Genomic DNA, 6,986 nt, shown 5'->3' with positions numbered 1-6,986 from the left:
TTGTTTGTTTGCTCAGCGTCTTGAAATGGGGCATCAGACTCATTGAATATTTATGCTTCTTAAGTGTTAATAATTGACACCGCTGGCATATTTCCTTAGGAAGAGCTCATACAACCAGAACCGAGAATTATTTATCACCGCTTCTTGACTACTGGGACAAAACAAGACTAACAAAGACCAAATAAATAAATTAATTAATAAAACATTGTATATGCAGTTATTAAAAAAAGAGGTGAGGTGGCAGGGTATAGTAATAGTATAGTATAGTTTCTTTAATTTATCTTAATTTCTTTATTTCTATGTTTAATTAATAGTTTATATAAATATATGAAATATGGTCTGGAGACAATAGTGAATGACAATGTCCTAATTTTGTAAAAAAAAATAAATAAATAAATTAAAAAATGGTACATTTGTGTTAAAGGAATAGTGACTAAAATGTATTCATTTACCCACTCAAAGCACAAAAGATTATTTTAACCAAATATTTTCACTTTTGTATACACAAAAAATATAATGGAAGCCAACTATTTGGTTATTAACATTTCTTCAAAATACATCTTCTTTTATGTTCCACAGAAGAAAGTCGTACAAGAGTGGAATAACTATTTATATAACTATTAATTATTTATTTAATGATTTATTTATTATTAAATTAACTATTTATTGATAAAAATACATTTTAAAAATACAGTTTCCGAGCAAACTATTCTTTAAAAATATCTCATGATTAAATTCAAAGTGAATGAGATTATTTTAGGGGGAAAAACGGCAGGTTAGAGCGTTTTATCCCACGAATCCGTGTCATTTATTCATTTTTTAGTTTACAGAACTCCCACACCCACATTTAAGAGTAAAAATGCATCATCTGTGGCCTTGGCACAAATTTCATTTTCAGCTCTCTCTCTCTCTCTTCTATTTCTCCTTTTCTCTCGGCAGACAAAAGTAGTTTCGGGATGCATTAGCCCTCGCTGCATCTGTCTTCCTCCGACAGCTCAAGAGTGAAAACAAAAGAAAGAATGAAAGAGGAGATGAGATAAGACAAGCCAAAAAGCAAGTGAAGTCATTCTTTTCTTTTGCCTCCAGCTTTTAGTTAGAAAAGCCTTTATTCCCCAAATTCTGTCGCGATGCATTATGCATGAGCTAAACACCCCTCTCCTGCAGACGCTTCTTGCCTCCTTTCACTTTTTTTTTTCCCTGTGTATACCTCTCTGTATGTATCCTCCTCCTCTCTATCTCTTTCTCTTCCTCCCTTTGTCTCTCTCTCTCTTTCTCCGTCCTTGGTCCCTCTCATTCTATTCCTCCCTCTCTGCCCTCTCTCGTGTTGCCTTGTTGAAACACTAATGGCTTGGTACAAGTCATTTCCTCCCTGAGCGCTAACATGATTACTCTGTTTTTGTACTGTGTTTCTGTATGACAGATTTGTTTATGGGAAGAAAAGGCGTAAGAGAAAAAAAAAAATCATCTAATGACCCCGCCGAACTGGCCTGCAGCACAAAAAGGCTGGAAGCATCCAGCTACTCGCAACAAAAGTCAATCTCTTTAATTACACTGTTCTAGTCAAGGCTTTGAACATTATGCACGTCATCTGCAACTAATGTGCCTCACACTGACATGAACGCGAGTGGAGCTGAATATTAAAACCGGTGATGTGGAAACTGATGATGAGCTTCAGAAAACATACTCAAGCAGAAACAAAAAACAGAATAATGGATTTAAAATCACTATTGCATTCTCAAAAGCTTACTTAATATTCCAAGTCTTATGAAGTGAACTTAAATTTGCAATCTGTAAGTGTAGATAATGTTACGCCAAATTGTTATAATTTGCTACATCGAAGCAAGTCGGCCAGTGCCTGCAAATAAACATATTTCTTGTTCGCGTTGGATTTTATAATTTGAAAAATATTTTTGTTTTATTTAGTTTTGTCGGTAGCACTTTATTTTACAGTCCTATTACCTACGTACACACTATGGTCTTATTATTATAGTAATTACAATTAATGAGTAATAACTAGGTACTAACCCTGAACCCTTCCACTAAACCTACCCCAAATATATATATATATATATATATATATATATATATATATATATATACACACACACAAAAATACTATTCGTTTTTCTCAGATCAGAATTAAAAAATTTTAAACTCAACCACCACATCATCTAGTCATTTGTGCCCATCATGAAAGTATTTTTTTTATACAAATTGAATTGATTAATTGTGCAGGTGAATCTTGAATTTTGCAAGTGACAGGGAATTTAAGATGTTATATTATAGTAGTACAGTAGTATATTACTACTTGTATATTACATTATACAGTAGATATATTTTATACACACACGCACACATACATACAGGAAAAGTGTCACAGTTTACATCAGGAAATACTGCTAGTGTACACTACAGTATATTGACAACATGTCTAAGCATTTTGACTATCTTGTTTGTGATCAGTGACACAAGGACTTGTCATTCTGATGGCCCTGATATGGTCATGACATAAATCATTACTTTTGAGAGAGGATCTGAGAATGTTGAGCAATTACATTGCAAGTAATCCATTGTGTGGGGCTGTTTGTACAAATTGTTTTGAGAAACTGAAATTAGGATGTGTGATGCATAAGCTTTATCACTTAGTTCAAATATAATATTAAAGTACATTCATTCACAAGGTCCTCTAGATTGAATAGAGCATTGAGAAAATGCATTGAAATTCTACAGAGCCCCAGTGGTTTGAATGTTGTCTGAGATGTATTCATGGCAATGGAGGATTTGCACTTTAATGAAGCGAATGGAAGAGAGGGGGGTGCAGGAGGAATGAGAGCAGATAATGAAGGTCAGGTGTGTGTGTGTGTGTGTGTGTGTCAGTTAAGGGTTAGTGTGTGCACATGCAGAGGGGGCATGCCCTAGGGACCCTTAAGAATACGCTTTGCAGGTAAAATCACATGCATATAGCAGGTAAGACTGGTTACAGGACTCAGTCAGACCTGCCAAAGACTGAAATATTAAATATAGGAAGTAATGCATAATTCCTGCTGGAGAATTTCATAACAAACCAGTCACAATGCCAAGCCTTGTCAGGCCTTCATTCCGGGCGTAATAATAAAACATTAGCATTTTCAGGGGTGGACTGACATTTGTGAATCTGCTGTCTTAACGGTTAGTGAAGTGTTAAACAAACATGAACTTGTTTTGGGTTTTTGGAGTCATCCTATGCATTCTATTTAATTCACACTACAAAGAATGCACCTCTATGTTTTTTCTTTTCTAAACTAAAAATAAGTCGATTTTTATTATATATTACAATATTTAATTAAAAAAGACTAAAAACATAATTGAGAAGACCCTGATTAGTGTGTCAAGGTAAGCAAGTGTCTAAAAATATCAGATAACTGACCTTTTTTAAAGAACATCCCATGCATTTTAAACCTTTTTATTATTCTTATTATTAATATTGTGACACTCTTACATGGAATTAAGCCAAGGCTCATCTTTTACCTCACTATGCAGCATTAGCTGTTAGCTAGTAGTTAGCTATTCTGTCTTATCACTCTGTGTGCTGCTTTACATATATATGTATACTGTAACTCATCTAAAATCAATCTGTTAAATAATAATCACAGTCCATGAGCCAGTATTACGTTCAAATATTCATGACAGAAGATGTGTGTGTGTACATACAGTACATATGCTCCCAGCTGCTCCCTGTTTGCATTGTGAATCCGAATCCAGCTGTTTCATCACTTGTAATTTGAGCTGCACTAAGTGAACCATTTCCTGTTTGCTGAGACCGCTGAGGTTTGAATCTGTTCATATGGGCATTAGCAGGGCTGGGTTCATTCCAGTTCAGTCCACCATGGTGCCAAAACAACACAAGCAGAACACGGAGCAGCCGAGAGACAAATGGCCGCGGGTGAAAGACACGACAAGACTGTAAACGTGACACACAAATGTGATCATCGAGATGGTCACTTCTCCTGTGTAAAGACCGCACACACAGTACTATGGATTCAGACGATCTGCACTGAAAGAACATTAAAGAAGTTCACTTTTCTCCAGAATATTGAATGTAAACTTTATATACTACCCTGCGAGCCGGTTGGAAATGTAATGGGAATGGTCGGGTATTTTTAGTGGAATGGTGTTATATCTTATATTATGAGGCACGCAAATAAAATATTGAACTTTCAACACCTTGCAGGTGTTTAAACCCAACGCGTCCCTTGAGTGAGATAGAAATGTCTAATGGTTTGTTTGGTTTGGAGTCTGTCTGGACTATTCTTAGCCTCGTCTGGGGAACCTCTCAAGAACTTTCTGGTGTTACACATGTGTGGCGCTTTCTTAATCCCCCTGTTTTATTAGTGTATGGTGTTTCGGTTGAGCTAATGACCTCACAAATATTCGACGGGTCTGATGCAGTTTTTTTTTCTGATGCAGAGTTTCCGAAAGAAGTGCAAACAGCCATGGGATTGTTTGGGAGGTTAAAAGATGAACGGCTACAACGCGGTCAGGTCAGATTAGTCTGGATGAGCAATTGAAAAATTTGACTGAAAATGTCTAGGAGTATTATTCCAGATATAACTTCCACAAACAAAATTTGGTGGTGCTTCTTGACTATGAACACTGGCCTTTAAGAAAATACACTGTTTAAAAATAGCTTTCTTGCTATTTATTCAATTAGTGCACTATTCAGTTATTTATTTGCAGAAACACAAAATGACTTGTTTCCATATAACAAATTCTGTGGTAGTGTCACGGTGTGGTTTAAGAGAAGGAGCGCTAGACGAGCAAATAACATGAACAAGTCTTTTAATCTTCCAAACACGAAATAAACAATATAGTTGCAAGCGGACAGAACAAAAACCACACATATAAACGATGACGATCGGACAAACTGAACGGAAACCAACTGGACTTAAATACACAAAGTAAATACTAAATTAATGAGACACACCTGAAGAAAATCAAGACAATTAACAGAGAACAGAAAGTAGGGCACGCAGCACATGGCACAAGAGTCGGAACATGTGACAGGTAGAAGAAAATACTTTTTAATTTTAATATTTTTTTATTATAAAATGTTTTATATATGGCTAGTAATATTGTGTTTTATGTTTTGCATAAGTTTCAATTATTCCGTCTTGATTGGACATAGTACTGTTATTATAACTAAATTATCTGAAGTGTAGTATTATTATATAAATAATACGCCTTTATGTTTCTATATTTCCATTTTAATATTTGTTACAGTTTTGTTTTATTTCTTAATACCTTATTAAATCAGTTTTTTAATGTCAGTTAGTTGACAAAGTAGTTTTTTTAATTTGTTTGTTTTCGTTTTATTTGCTTTATTTCAATTATTGATTTAGTTTTGGTTTTATTGTTTAGGTAGCAAAAACAACAATCATAAACTCTTGTTAACAGTGATGGAAAATGTTTATTGTTGTGGAAATTACTCTGCTACAGTTTGTACAGCATTTTAATGTTTAGGTTGTAATAGTTTTCATATTTCACATTTATTATATAATTTTGAACTTAATAAGACAGAAAGTCTGATTCTAGGTCAAGGGTAAATATCTTTACATAAAGGTTGTTTGAAATTAAGCAAAAATGGCATGTGAAAGGTTTAAACCTTAAATCTAATACTAGAGAGATCTTGTTAAAACAAAGAATTGTGTTTGTTGAGCAGCGCAGTGCTCATGAATACAACACAAACTCATACACACTGATCTCAGAACAGCTGGTTGTATCTCAGAAAGGACACATTTGCAGGAAACTACAAAACTGGCCCCAAACCTGTATAAATGAAGAACGTCTGGCAACGCCCATGTTTCAGCTGCAGCCATTAATGACCGCTGTGCTCAGAGTGATGCCCTGCTGGTCCAGTTCTGCTCAGCCTAATGGACTGGCCCTGACCTGGTTTCTCCAGACCCATATTCTTCTGGGAAAATGCTTCATCTGGCAGGACCTGATCCTCCGCAGCTGCAGCCAGCTTATGAGCATGAGTGTGTGTGTGTGTGTGTGTGTGTGTGTGTGCGCACGCTCCAACAGCCGTTAGCACGAGTTGAAATAAGAACATCCTTCAGGGGATTTCCTTGGATATGTGCGATGGAAAGAAGCTGTAAAACAAGCTTGCTCTTAAAACAAGTTTCTGCATTTTACACTGTTGCGTCGTCCTCGTATTATGTGGCACTGCCGTAAAAACATTTCAATAAAGTCATAAACTGAAAAATTTGATTATGGACTAACAATGAACAGTAGTATATATTTATAAATGAACATTTTTATTAAGCAATGCAATGTTCGTTCACAGTACCTGTTAATTTATAAACCTTATTGTGCTACCAAACTTAAAAATACTTACGCTTTAATTCAAAAATAAATGAAACATCAGTTTCTGATCCATCAGTCTTGCTCTCAGTGTTTTATTTTAGATGTAAGTCACTGCGTTCCCCTGGTGTGTGAGAGCAGTTACTCGGCTAAGCGTTTGATCAGGGATGTGTTGCTGTTAAGCTAGTGTCTGTGCTATGTTTTAGTGTGCGCCGGTTGGTTGAGCGTGAGACACTGGGGCTCACAGCAGATCACGATGGCTTTGATCAGGAGAGCACTGGATGCATCTGACAGTGGAGGACTCGAGAGAAAATGCGTTACGTGAGACCCTGCCCTTTTCAATTCCTCGATGAAATAAAGTTTTAACTTTTGTTAAAGGGCTGCTAAACCCCAAAAGGAAAATGAATCCCTTACCCCCTTGTCATTACAAAACCATAAAAGCTTTTCTGTCTTCGGGACATAATGTAAGATATTTTAGATTAAAAATGGGAGGCTTTTGTCTGTCCCCTTGACTCTCAAGGCCCAGATATGAAATATGAAAGACATCATCGGAAGAGTCCATCTGCCATCAGTGGTTCAGTCACAACCTTATAAAGCTACAAGCATACTTTTTGCAAAAGGTCCAGTTCTCACTTTTTCCTCAATAA

This window comes from Puntigrus tetrazona, chromosome 5, assembly GCF_018831695.1.
Source record: "Puntigrus tetrazona isolate hp1 chromosome 5, ASM1883169v1, whole genome shotgun sequence".
Classification (NCBI taxonomy): domain Eukaryota; kingdom Metazoa; phylum Chordata; class Actinopteri; order Cypriniformes; family Cyprinidae; genus Puntigrus; species Puntigrus tetrazona.
The sequence above is the reverse complement of the archived record's forward strand: the minus strand, read 5'-3'. Positions refer to the sequence as shown.